At 50.1% G+C, this 12,714-nt stretch overlaps 2 long non-coding RNA genes across 2 annotated transcripts in view; one reads left to right on the top strand and one right to left on the bottom strand.

Moving 5' to 3' along the window:
• The window catches only part of LOC125183117 (uncharacterized), a 53,177-nt gene extending 49,348 nt beyond the window's left edge, over positions 1-3,829 (bottom strand). Inside the window, exons 1-2 of the long non-coding RNA XR_007164326.2 lie at positions 3,714-3,829; positions 2,774-2,935 (exon numbers count right to left, since the gene is read on the bottom strand). This is a non-coding gene — a long non-coding RNA (uncharacterized lncRNA). The remainder of the gene's footprint in view (positions 1-2,773; positions 2,936-3,713) is intronic.
• Positions 3,830-6,057: 2,228 nt separating this feature from the next.
• LOC106042596 (uncharacterized) lies at positions 6,058-8,861 on the top strand. The gene is made up of 4 exons (XR_001211212.3): positions 6,058-6,290; positions 6,370-6,477; positions 8,089-8,151; positions 8,734-8,861. It is a non-coding gene; the product is annotated as an uncharacterized lncRNA (long non-coding RNA).
• The last annotated feature ends 3,853 nt before the right edge of the window (positions 8,862-12,714 follow it).

The raw sequence follows: 12,714 nt of genomic DNA, 5'->3' as shown, positions 1-12,714 counted from the left end.
ACACCCCATGCTGTGCAGAGCATTTCTGGGGCAGTCTGGGGCAGCGCCGAGGGGCTCTGGTGCAGTGGAACCAGCAGAGGTAACACACATGACACAGTGCTGTTGTGGCGCTTTTCCCCACCGGCAGTGGTTTGGGTGGATTTGGGCAGTTTTGGGCAAATGAAGGAGTCAGATCTCTTCCCATTTCACAACCTGCTAGGTTTAGCCCTTCCTGCTGGCTTTAATCAGCACAAACACAAGTTTGCATCACTTCACGTTGCAATGTGATGTGGGCAGTTCCTATTGCAGGGCTGAAGCCTCCCCTTTGCACGAAGAAAAGGCTGGTTTCTGTACCTAGGCGTCCAGCACCCAGAAAGGACCAAGCGCTTTGTAGGCAGAGCCCACCCCAGAGCTGGTGCTCCAGGACCCCAGCCTCACAGGGTGGTGGGAAACCGCTCCACCTGCCCTGGGAGCCCCTGACCTGGGGGAGCCTGCAGGAGGAGGGAGACCTCCAGGCAGCAGCACAGGTAAGTGATGTGACATTGGGTTGTCCATTGTCCTTGATTATGTTCCTCACCCATCCTCATGCCTCATCTAATCTGCGGTACAACGGGGGGAAATGGCAATTCCAGATGCCCCTAAGCTCCTCTTAAAAGCTCTCCTCTGGCTGGTCCCTGCAAAGGACTGTGCTACCTGTGGGAGAGTTAGTAGTGGATGTCTACCACCTTGCCTCTGCTTTCAAGCTTCTACCAGCAAAAGCTCTAGAGCTGTCTAATATACTCTTGAGCAAATAACCAAGACAAGCAATAACAAAGATGATGGCAAAGGAAAAGAGCAGGTGTTGGAAGGGCCTGGATGTTTTTTGAAGAGGATTAAGATGAATCAAGCTTGGATCTGCAGAGACTTCCCTTTCCCACCCCCGACAAGCCCAAAACACTCCCTGCCCTGTGAGCACTTCCTGCTCACTACTTCTGTTTACGTAGTGCTTTTTCTGACCTCTCCAAGACTTTGCTTACAGCTGGCAGCTCTAAGGCTCTTCCCATTCCCATGCCTTCTCCACCTATATGCTTGTTCTGAATGTGGAGGATGGAGGGAAGAAGCACTTGGAAGACAGTAAAAGGAACAGTGTCCAAATGACAGAAGTCCCAAGGTGTTCATCAAGGTGGCAATAGCTTCTAACGTGGGAGCACAGATCTCTTCTGCCACTACTCACTTGTGAGCATCATCACATCAGATGAAGTTTAAGGGAAGTAATATGGAGGGGAAAGGAAGTCGCTTGTATTGTTTCTTCCCCTCCTGCCTACTCCTAGAAACCTGGGGTTCTTTGGAGGCTGACATGAGGCAAACCTGAAACAGGCTCATCCCGGAGGAGCCTGCAGTGGTATCCTGGGTTGGATCCTCCTGGTGCAGCTGAAGCACATTACATATCCAGCCAGGAATGGCTGGTGGTCCTGTCTGCACTCCCTGTTGTGGCTGGGGCCACCAGCATAAGAGGACTTGCAGCCCCAATGGAAACCTGTTCCAGCAAGCTGTGTGCATTAACCTCCTGCCCTGATTCACCAGAAAGGCAGCAAGATGCATTCTGGGACCTCTAGGCTGTACTATTGAAGCAGATGGGATGACTTCTGGGCCAACTCTAATCCACATTCTCCTCCTTTAGAGTTTGCCAGTGGATGGGGTTGGTTCAGGACACAAAGGGAGCAATTATTTACAGCAATGGACTTTTCAAGGCCAGGATACCGAAGCGGGCACCAAGGAAGGGCGCTCCATCGTGTCAGCAGCCTATGTTGGCATGGGTGCACCCCATCTGTGGAGCAGCAAAACTCAGTCTTGCTTGCACGGACCAAGAGCTTCAGCTGGTTCTGCCCATAGCTTGTTGCTTAACCCAGGTAAAGCAATGAACCACACAAACCCAGATATGGCATATGCACATGCACAGATATATACATAAACATGTAACATCTTTGTACCAACATAATCAAAATAGACTCTTGTGTATGTTTGAGTGCTTCTGCTTTGGTTATTATCCAACCAAACATCTTTGCTGGAAAACTTCCCAGGTTTTATTTTATTTTGCTATAGAGGAGACAGCTTTACCTCTGCCTAAGTTTCCAAATATCTCCTGTGTCAGCTTTACCTTACCTCCTTGTGAAGATCCCAGTGTTTAACAGGATGCAGGAATTTGTCATTCTGTCTGTAATGCCTTCAAGACACACAGTCTGCTGTAGGCTACAGTACAGACTGGCACCTTACCTAAGAGATGGGTCTGTAACACCTGAGAGAGCTTTCTTTGTCTTGATGCTGGCATGTTTTGGTTTGGTTTTTAATCCTATTCATATCTGACGTGAGTTCTGCTAATGGCTGCAGCTCTCAGATCCTTGTTTGATAACAGGTTTTGAAGTGGTTGTTGCTCGTACATCAAGCGTGAGGGCAGAGGGAGGAGCTGAGCCATTGCCTTAGTTAGGCGGCCCGCTTGGCCAGGCGTGGCTGCTGTGTTGTTCAATAACTCTTACCATGTCTTTTCCAATTGCTACATACTTTTTAACCCGTTCCTTCAGAGCACTTTTCCACAAAGCCAGATCTTTATTTTCAGGAATCCCATCGTGTGCCTGGGCTGTAGCACCTAGCTTTTCCCCTCCCTCTGAAAGATAAACCTCATCCCCACCACCTAACAAAGCCCCTTGGTGGGAAACCACAAAAAGAGTCATGGGTGGCAAATGCAAGGTCAGGATGTGAAGTCGGATGGTGTGCCAGATGCCCAACCGGGACGCAGCCAGGTGCGAAGTGCTCTTACCGTATGGAAAGCACTGTCTGCTCTGCTCCTGCTCCATTCCTGTTCCGCTCCTGCTCCACCCAATGCATGGGCAGGAGCTGTGGGAGCTGGCCCCAGGCATCGCAGGAGGGGATGGATGGCGGCTGCTGCTGCTCATGGCTTCGAGAGCGGCACAGAAAGGACCTAAGAAAGAAGGCGGAGGGGGGAGGAAAAAAAAAAAGAGCTTATGCTTGGATGTCTAGGGCCATCTGCCACCACAAAAAGTACAATACTGGATTCTTGAAATGTAAAAATAGATCTCAAAAGAGACATGTTTTAATGAACTGAGCACAAAGAAACATGGTCGAAATAAACTGCAAACAGAAGCAAGGTTCAAGGATCTGTTTGTTAAATGAACACCCAAAGCCAGAATATGTTTTTAGTGCTGGAGAATGCTGGCTGGCTGGTTTCGGCTGCAGCCTGCGCTCTCTTTGGGATGCATGTGGGAGCAGGAGCCGGTGAATGGCGGCCCTTGTTTGTCCTCTCTTGAGGAATCTAATTATGTATCAATTGATTTCAAAGCCCACAACAGTAACTCTCTAGCAAACACTCGCTCCGAGACATTGTTCTGATTTTCGCCGGTCATAATTTATTCACCTCCGGTTTCAGGGAGGTGGCAGTCCCCTCCCGACCCTCCCTTATCCACCGCCCCCTCTCCTTGCGGCTCACCCAGCAACAACCCCCCCCCCCCCCCGGGGGGGCCCGAAACACCACACGGCCGGGGGGCTGCCAGCGATCACCTGGCGCTGGAGGACGCCGCCTCCGCGCCCCCTCCCCAAGCTCCTGCCGCTCCCCCAGCTGCCGGGGGTCCCCTCACGCACCGTGCGTGTGCCCCGCGTCCTCCCCGGCCCCTCACGGGGGGCAGGGCCCCGCGGAACCAGGCGGTGGGGGTCCCCCCTCCGTCCCACCCCCGTCCCCTCACCGCCGGCCACGAGCCTCCTGTCAGCGCCCTCCCGTCAGGCAGCGCCCGCCGGCGGGAGCGGCCGCGAGCCCCGGGGAGCGGCACGGGGGGGGCGGGGGGCGCGCGCCTCTTCCCGCGCGCGGGCGCGACCCCCGCGCCCCTGCCCGCGCGCGGGACCGTGCACACCTGCGCGGAGGTGCGCGGGCAGAAACGCGCGCCGTTGTTTTTTTTTTTGTTTTTTTTTTTCTTTTTTTTTTTTTTTGCAGAAGCAACTCCAGGAGCAAACGCGCGCACACGCATGTATGATTGCACTTACAGATGCGCATGCACGCGCGCATATATGCATGCTCAAATATGTACGCGCAAATGCATGCACAAACGCGCGCAAATGCATGCGTACGCATACACGCGCACAAACACACACACGCACGCACAAACATACACAAAGACACGTACACGCACAGTCATGCATGCACAAATACATGCACAAGCACGCACATACAAATGCATGCACACATACACACGCACAAGCACACACATGTACGCAGCCGTGCACATGCCCCCCCCCCCCCCCCGTCCCCCCCCAGCAGTCCCCTCCGGCTCTGCACAGCCCCGGCGCTGTCCCCCCCCCGTACCTGCCGGTGGCCGGGGGCTGCAGCTGAGCCCACGCAGCGGGCGGGTTACAATGGGGCTGGCCCCGGGGGGAGCCTCATAAAAGGAACACGTTTCAGCTACAAGCTTCCCCCAGCTGGCCCCCGACTTCACTCCTCGTTCCCTCTATGGAGAAGGGATGGGGGGGTGAACTAGTTTTTTGGTTTTGTTTTTTTTTTTTTTTTCGGGCCCAACCCGAAATCCTCTAGTTTCCCCAGTTTAAAGGGAAGAGTCCCGGGGGCGGATGACAAAAGCTCCAGCCCTGACAGTTTCCCATTGCATCTTGGCCCATTGCATCCTTGGTTATCCCTTTCCCCAAGAGAGAAAACCGATTAATTTTTGCAATACACCTTCAAACGACCCTATCCCCCCTCCCCCGGACTTCACTAAGCAGCATCTGGAAGCGAATCCATCCCCAAATGTGTGTGTCCCCTCCCCCGGCACAGCAGCGCTGGGGGCCGTGCCCCCCCAGCCGCTATTAAGCGCCTATTACAGCGGGGGGACACGGGCAAGGTGCGGGTTTAAATGCAGCCGCCCCCCCCCCCCCCCCCCAAACGCAGACAATTTTGATGAGTGGGTTTTTGTCCGGATGGTTTGTAATGGTGCCTGTTTTGGGGTGTCCCGGGGGGTCCGGGAAGCTTTAATTCGCTCACAAAGGCTCATTTGCAGGTCAATGCCATGGCACACTCGCCTCTCCCCTTTGCCTAAATCTCCTTTTGTTCCCCATCGCCTGCTCCTCATGCCAGATGGCCGCGGAAAATGCTAATTTTCTCTCCCTCTCTCCTTTTTTTTTTTTTTTTTTTTTTTTGCATTTAATTGCGGCCCTTTGCAGATGGGGGCCGCGGAGTGTGTGCTTCATTCAAATGAGGTTTGCTTTTTGGTTTCCAGGCACGTTTCTAAAAGTCCGATCCGAGTCAGGCAGGGATTAGTTTGACAGGGAAGTGATCAGATTAAAATCCCTGCCTGAGCTCGGCTTCCCCGCTCCCTCCCTTCGCAGCCGTTCTCCATCCTGCCAGCCAAAAATGGGAAAATTTTGAAAAAAATGGGGGAAGAAAGGGCAAAGCCTTCTTCTCCTTGAGTGATTTGGGGTGAAATCAGCCCAAATCCAGGCAGGAAAATCAGTCTTCCTGGGGAGATGGGAAAATGAGCTTTCCTCGCCATGAGTAGGTTGGTAAAGCTGGATTGGGGCTGAAAATCATAGGATTGGTCACATTGGAAAAGCCCTTAAAGATCATCGAGTCCAAGTGTCCACCTGACCCAAGTGCCACCACTAAGCCGTGTCCCTTAGCACCCGCTCTTTTGGGATTTTCCTCCCCAAAACCCAGTGTTGATGTGGATGGGATGCGGGTGCCACCGGTGGCCTGGTGACTGAGAGGGCACTGGGCAGGACAGGACCAGGACCGGACACAGCAGCCCCCCCACGCCTGCAGGGGAAGAGGGAGGTGTATGTTAAGACATATTAGGGTTATAAAAGTCTTAAAAGCTGCTTGACAGTACAGAGAGACAAACTTATTGCACAGATTATCATTTTGTGCTCATTCACAGGTCTACACTTTATTTTTTCTTTATGGTTAGTCTGTTAGAGCAAGATGCTAACTGTTCCCTTGCTGACTTCGAAGCAAATTAGCTGACTGCTTTGCCTTAATTACCCTTGCTTATCTGGCTTAATTAAAGCCAGCCCACAAATGCTGACCCAGGTGTTCCGTGTGCTGGCAAACTGCAGGCACCTGGAGCTGCTCTGGAGCAAGGGGCTGCTCTCAGGTATTATAAATATATAAATATGTGTGTATGCACACACTCAGGATTTTTAAGTTTTTGAGTTTTGGATAATATATATAGTGGGTTTTTTGGTGCTTAAGAAAAATACCTGTTAAACCAAGGATTACCCATTGTGATTTACTTGTTCCTTAAGAGAGAGACTTCAGGCATCAGCTCTGGGACTGTGGGGTGAGAAGGAGCTCTGTGATGCCTTTTTTACCAGGTAGGATCTGAGTAAGGATCTGAGTAACTGTGTGTGTGTGCACAGATCTCTTTTTGCCTCTGTCACTGCTGGGGAATCGCAGCTCCGGACTGACCTGAGCTGGTGTAAGTGAACAACTGCATTGCACTGGGTGTTGGTGCTTGACAACTCATGGTGAGTAGGTGGAAACAGCCATTCCCCTTGGGATGACTAGCAAAAAATAAAAGCACGTTTACTGTGGACAAAGACTTAACCCTAGTATCCCTTAGATCTTTAGTAATTATTTCTCTCTCCCGATTTTTTTTTCCACCACTTTTAAATTCAAGTTGGGGAGGGGCAAATCCCATATATTCTGGCTTTCTGTTTAAGTTAGATTTGTTTCTCTAAGAATTCAAGAACATTTATTTGCTTAAAGGCTTGCCAGTAAAAAGGCCCCAGGTCTAATCCCCTTTCTGCTACACAGCACTGAAACTTAGGAAACTCTTTGCCTATTGACTTCTTCACGTGGAAACCGATCCGCTGAAAGCAAAAAGAAACCATTTCTTGGAGCGGGGGGAGAAAACCTCTGAAAGTCTGTTTTGAAGAAGTCGTCGTCCTTGGCCTGTGTAGTAGCAGCAGAAGCAAAGGCTTTTTGATCCTCAGATTTGTAAACTTGTAGACATAATAATGCCATTTCTCTAGTGTTAGCAGGTGTCCTGTCTGGAAGTTGCTGCCTCAGCCTCCAGCAGAGCTGGGAATTAGAAAATTGTCTGTCTTTCCTGAACCGTGAAGTGCTGCTCTTAAATAAAGGCCAGGTCAGATGTTAAAGGGACATTCTTGTCTTCTGAAGCCGAAATAATCTACAGTCACATCGAGAAATGAAGGCATCCTCCTCCCAAAATGGTCAACCTCTTTATCTCCCATTATATTCCGCAGGGTCAAGAAAAACTCTGTCCATGCGGATGTTTTGCAGTATTTTTCCTCAGCCTGTACTCATCCCGCCTCTGTACAGCTGAATTTTAGGGGAATAGAGTACCTGGGGAAAGTTTTATTCTTTTTTCTCTCTTTTTTTCCCCCATTATCCTTCCTGTGTCTCTGACAGAACAGTTCAGTGAATACAGATCAAGCTTCAAATATAAATTGTTTTCTCTCTCCTCATTAATAGATCTCAGATGAAGCCTTTTTTTTTTCCCTTTTTTATTTGGTAAGATTAACAGGCTAAAGAGAATTTTGCAGCAAGTCCTCAAAAATCTTGCAGGTAGGAATAAAACACAATCTTAGCACATCTTTTAATTTGCAGCTAATTCCCTCTGATAAGGTGCCTTTGCACTGTTTTATGGGTGTTTGGTAACAGTGGTTTTATGGAAGTTATTCCCAAATATCTCTCCGTATTGCCCCAAAGACATGGTTGCTGCTGCCTGGAAGTGTTACACCAGACAGCAAGCACAAACTGCAGCTTTTATTTTATTCACACTGTAAAAAGGCTGCTTCTTGAAGTGCCCCAGCTTGGGAGCGATGCTGATAGGGAGAAGAGCTTCCTGCTTGCTGCCAGGGTTTGCCCCACTATGCACTGGAAGGGGGGCGTGAAATTTGGCAGAGGGGTGGGCTTTGTGTCAGGGACATGCCTTTTGCCACCCCCGTGCAAATTAAATACGTGTTTTTTCCCTCCAGTGCTGTCAAACCCTCCAATACTCAGTAACCTGCTGTGCTCCTTGGGCTCAGGCACCCAGCTGGGATTCAGATCTGGCTCTGCCATTGATTTTTGTGGGTGATTTGGGGAAAAATCACTTTATGGCTTTGTTTCAGATTCCAGACTATGGAAGAGAGCCAGTGCTCGCTGCTCACCCCAATGCTTGTAGGAGCTTTAAGGTGAGCATTGCTGGGTGCATCCCTAGCTTTTGGCACACAAAGCCTAGACTTGCACTGCCACAGGCTTCACCAATAACATGCCTCCAGCACCATGCCTCCTGGATTCATTTTAACTGGTTGAAAGCATTTTAAACTGGCCAGACTGGTGGCATTGCTAAGGTCTGACATCAGGTGTAAAATGCAAAGCAGAAAATTCTGGCTGAAAGCTTCAAAAGGTTTGGTCTTGGCACAAAACATGGGCATCCCTCTTTGGAAGAATATGTATCCTGGCTTGTTTGGTTACTGAAACAAAAATGGGTTTAGCCTAAAGATGTGCGTGTGTGGAGGAAGACCCCCAGGAGTTCACAGACGATTTTGGTATTCCCTTTGGGAGAGAGCAAAACTTGCAAGCTGTTGCCCAAAGCTTTGGGGACCCACAGCCAGTGGATGGGATGCTGTGCAGCCCAAGCAGAGCTGAAGCCCTGCTAACTAGAGCCACCTTTGAAAACTTCTTGAATGAAAGTCCGAGGGAAAACAGGCTTTGCGAAACCAATTACCCCCGAGTGTATGAAAACAACTTAATTCATGCCCATTGTTTTCCAGAGTGAACTGCTGTAGGACTCGTTTCCCAGTGTGTCTCAAGCTGCCTAATGTGACCCAAGCAGGGGCTTCCCTGGGGTTTTTAATGTAAAAATGGGACTGGGTGGTGTTGGTGAATTTGTTGTGGGGCCATTTTTGGGTTGATTTTTTTCGAGATGAAAGGCTTGCATGTGTGTTGTCACAGAGTGGCATGCAGGCATGGCTGCACACTCCTGTCCCTCTTGTCCAGTAACACTCCAAAATATCTGGGATCAAAGCATCTTCCTTCTTGGAAAAACTTCTTTGCATCACATCATGGCTGGGCACAGAAGAGCTCCGAGGGTGACTGTAGTGGAAAGGCTGGTGGGAGCCAGGGTCTGGCGTCACGGTTCTGCATATGCGTGATTTTGGGAAATCTTCCCAATCCCCACCTCAAGAGTCGGCGGGGATGGGGGGCAAGCTGTGGCAGAGTGAAAAGCCTTGTCAAAGCTCATGTAGTGATTTTTGAGTGTTAAAGACTGGAGGAAAAAAAAAAGGCATTGAATGTTTTTAGGTTCCTTTTCTTAGGTGGCACCTGAGAAATGCTCTGAGGTTTGTGCTGCAGAGCAGGGCTGAACTTTGAACGTGGCGTTTTCTGCCACATATGACACAAGAGGATGGGTGAGCGATGCGCAGGGCTGCAGGAAGGGAAACCAGGAACGGCGAGGACCAGGGAAGACCTTGGCTCTGCCCCCTTGTGTCTGTGCATGATGATAAAATCTTTTTAATTAAATGATCGCACTGAGTGCACAGGGTGAACAGTGCTCGCTTAATGAGCAGTTGCTCAGTTTGGCTTTTTCTCTCTGTTCAATGGACAGTGCTGGGTCTTATTAACTGTGCACTGTTCAAGCCCTGACCAAAGACATTAATAATTTCCCTGTTGGATTTATTTGGTTCAGCTCGCTGTAGTATTAGAGTGCTTTTCAAACATGAATGGATTAATATATAAGCCATGAGTGCTGTTATCTGTATTTAATGATGGGGAACCAACGAAAAGAGAGATGGAAGCTAATAATTGAGTGCTGGTCTGAGACGCTCCATAGCCAACCATTTCTAAGCACTCCTCTTCATCTAGCCAAAAACACATGCAGAGCCTAAACCAGCCTTAGCCCTGCTTCTGCTCCACCTGTATCCCCTTACCCCAACCCACATGCTGCACGGTGCTGTCCCTGCATCCCCACAGCTTGGGTCCCCATGACACCATGGGTGCAGATGTGAGGCTGCACGACTGCTGGCTGCCAATCTTCCTGGAGCAGAGGCTTGGCCATGCTGACAGGGGATAGGGCTCCAAAACTCTGTTTGTCCTGTGCCTATGAGTTAGAGCTACTTTTCCTCTCGTAGCCAGGCCCGTTTCAGGGGTTTTATGGCCTCTGCAGCTCTTCAAACTGCTTAGTATCTTCCTTTCTGCTCTGTTCACAAAGTGTTAACTAGAAAAACAGAATTATATCTTTTAATCTTACAAAGAGACTTTGGGATTGTGTTTGGGTCTGATTTGTTCCGAAAACATGTACAGAAGAACAGTTCTGAGGGGGTATGGGCTGTTGGCAGGGAGGCACGTATACACGTATACCTATATGCATGCACTACTTCTTTCTGGTTCTCTGCATAAATATGGTCAATTCAATTTCTTCTCCCCACGTGTATACTCTGCTCAGATCTACTAAGCAAACACAACCAGTTGTAAGTGAATTGAGCATTTAGTGGATCTATTTTATTTCTATACTCAAATGTAGGAAATTATGCTTTAAAAATGACCATTTTCCCCTGTCCTGTTACCTACACCTCGTGCTCATTAGAGACAAATATTTGCTCAAGAAGTGGAAAGCAGCTTTTTTGTTTATTCTAAGTGATAATAGAACAAGTTTTGGCCTGGAAAGAAAAGTCGTGGCTAGGCAGGAGAATGATTCCCAGCGTCAACCATATGTTGCATTCATCTAACTGAAGTGGCTTAATTACTGGTAGATGTTGCTGCACTCATAAAGATAGCGCTAAGCTTTCTGCCAAGGTTGTTTGCTTATAATTGCATTTCCTGGGGGCAAAGGGGGTCCAAAAGACTTTCTCCTGATGAGCTTCCCTTTCAGTCTTCTGCTTAGGTAGGCACCACGGGGTTTGCATCGGGAGATGCTTGCCTGAAACAAAGCTCTAGAGGTCTCGCAGCATTAAAGCTCCTGTCTTGGAAGTGCAGCAGCCGTTTCCCAAATGTGCAGCTCTCCTCCACGGGAGAGGGAGCAGTGGTTTGGGGTAGGTTATTCCTCTGAGAGCATAGCTGGCTTCAGCCTAGGATGGAAGCAGCTCAGATATTGACCTGTCTTTTTGTAGCTGCGATGAGCTGTAAGATCGCTCCTTCTAGACCCTTGATATCGTGCATCCTTTCCAAAAAATATTCCTGTCATGAAATCCAAAGTGGGATTTGGGATTTCTCGCTGAGGGGTAAGTGGGCTGGCTGTAACGACGGGCAGCCTCCCTCTGTTTCTGCCCATGTATTCTCATGATAAAGGGCACTTTAAAGCCCTTCTGACAATGAATGAGTCCTAGTTAAATATTTCAAGAACTTCTTTACATGGTTTCCTCTGATGCATGTACTGTTGAGACATCTGTCTTCAGTACTAATAAAGTAGTCTAGATTTAAAATGAACTTCATTGGATTGCTTTGAAACTATAGGCACATATGGTTCATAATTAGCTGGATATCTCTTATAGTTAAATGATTTTTCCCCTCTCTCTCTCTCTCTGTCGCCCATTCGCATCAATAATAGAAGCAAACAAAGTTCCAATTGTTCCCTGTTGCGGGACATTATGTGCCTGAATAAATGGATGTTGGCTGTGTCTACATGGATTTGCCATATGGCTACAAAGGCCGAAAGAATAGGGGCAGTGTGCTTTGTGCTGGGGCGAGGCAGGCTGGGTGGAGCAGGGTGCGGGGTGGCCGCACACCTTCCTGCCCCGCATCCCGCGGGGCTGGGCTCGGGCACAGGAGCTCCTCGCCTGGCCCGACAGCCCCCTGCCCGCTCTGCTGGGATGCTCCGGGGACACCTTGGCACAGCTCCTGCGGCTGAGGTATTTGGGAGCTCGGAGTGGGGATTTTGTCATTGCAGAAAGTCCTATTATGAGTGGGGGGGCTGGGACAATGGAGGTCCCAAAGGCACCTGCTTTCATGAAAGCGAGAGAAAAGCCCATAAATCCTGGAGGATCCAGCTGCCTCACTCCGGGTATTGTTGGCTTTCAGAAGGAAAGGGAAAAGCTATTTTTCTTTTCAAAGAGGGGGGAAAATCGTATTGAGGCAGCGGCCACTGATGCGGGCGCGTAAAATAATCCCGTTCTGATTAAGCGATCACGGAGCTGGAGGTAATCAATGTTACTTTTACAGCCAGGAGCGTTTCGCGGCCGTGACGGGGGGGGCAGAGGCAAGCGCTGCAGGGGCCGGGGAGCGCCGATGCGGGTAAACCCTCGGCCGCCTTCTCCTGGCTGCCCCCCTCTCGCCCCCCCCCCCCCCCCAGATCCGTGAAATAGCATCATCGCGCAGCTCCTAGGGCTTAAAAGGGACAAATCCAGCCAGCCGCTCCCCTCCTCCGCTCTCCAGCACCACCTGTGGCCAGGATTGGGCCCCCTGCAGGTGGCTGCCCCCCCCACACCTCCCCAGCACAGGGCTCAGGGCGCGTGCCCGGGGTGCCCCCTGTGAGCTGCACGGGGGTGCGTGGCCGTGCCAGCACTGGGTGCTGTACTCATGTATTTTGCCTCGTGGCTGTTCTGCTCCCCCCATTTATAGCTGGAATTGCAGGATTTTCCTCAAAATTAATGCTGGGCTTGGACCAGAAGGATGGGGAAGCTTTACCCTGCAGTAATGTAGGGTGGGGGCATGCAGGTTGCAAGGGTCCCCCCATACAGAGCCTGCTGAGGGGCTGTCCCCACCCCTCATTACCCCCACTTAGTGTGGGGCAGCCCCAAAGCCTGGAGGGGTCTTGGGCC

The sequence above is a fragment of the Anser cygnoides genome, chromosome 5 (genome assembly GCF_040182565.1).
Source record: "Anser cygnoides isolate HZ-2024a breed goose chromosome 5, Taihu_goose_T2T_genome, whole genome shotgun sequence".
Lineage (NCBI taxonomy): Eukaryota > Metazoa > Chordata > Aves > Anseriformes > Anatidae > Anser > Anser cygnoides.
The sequence above is the reverse complement of the archived record's forward strand: the minus strand, read 5'-3'. Positions and strand labels throughout refer to the sequence as shown.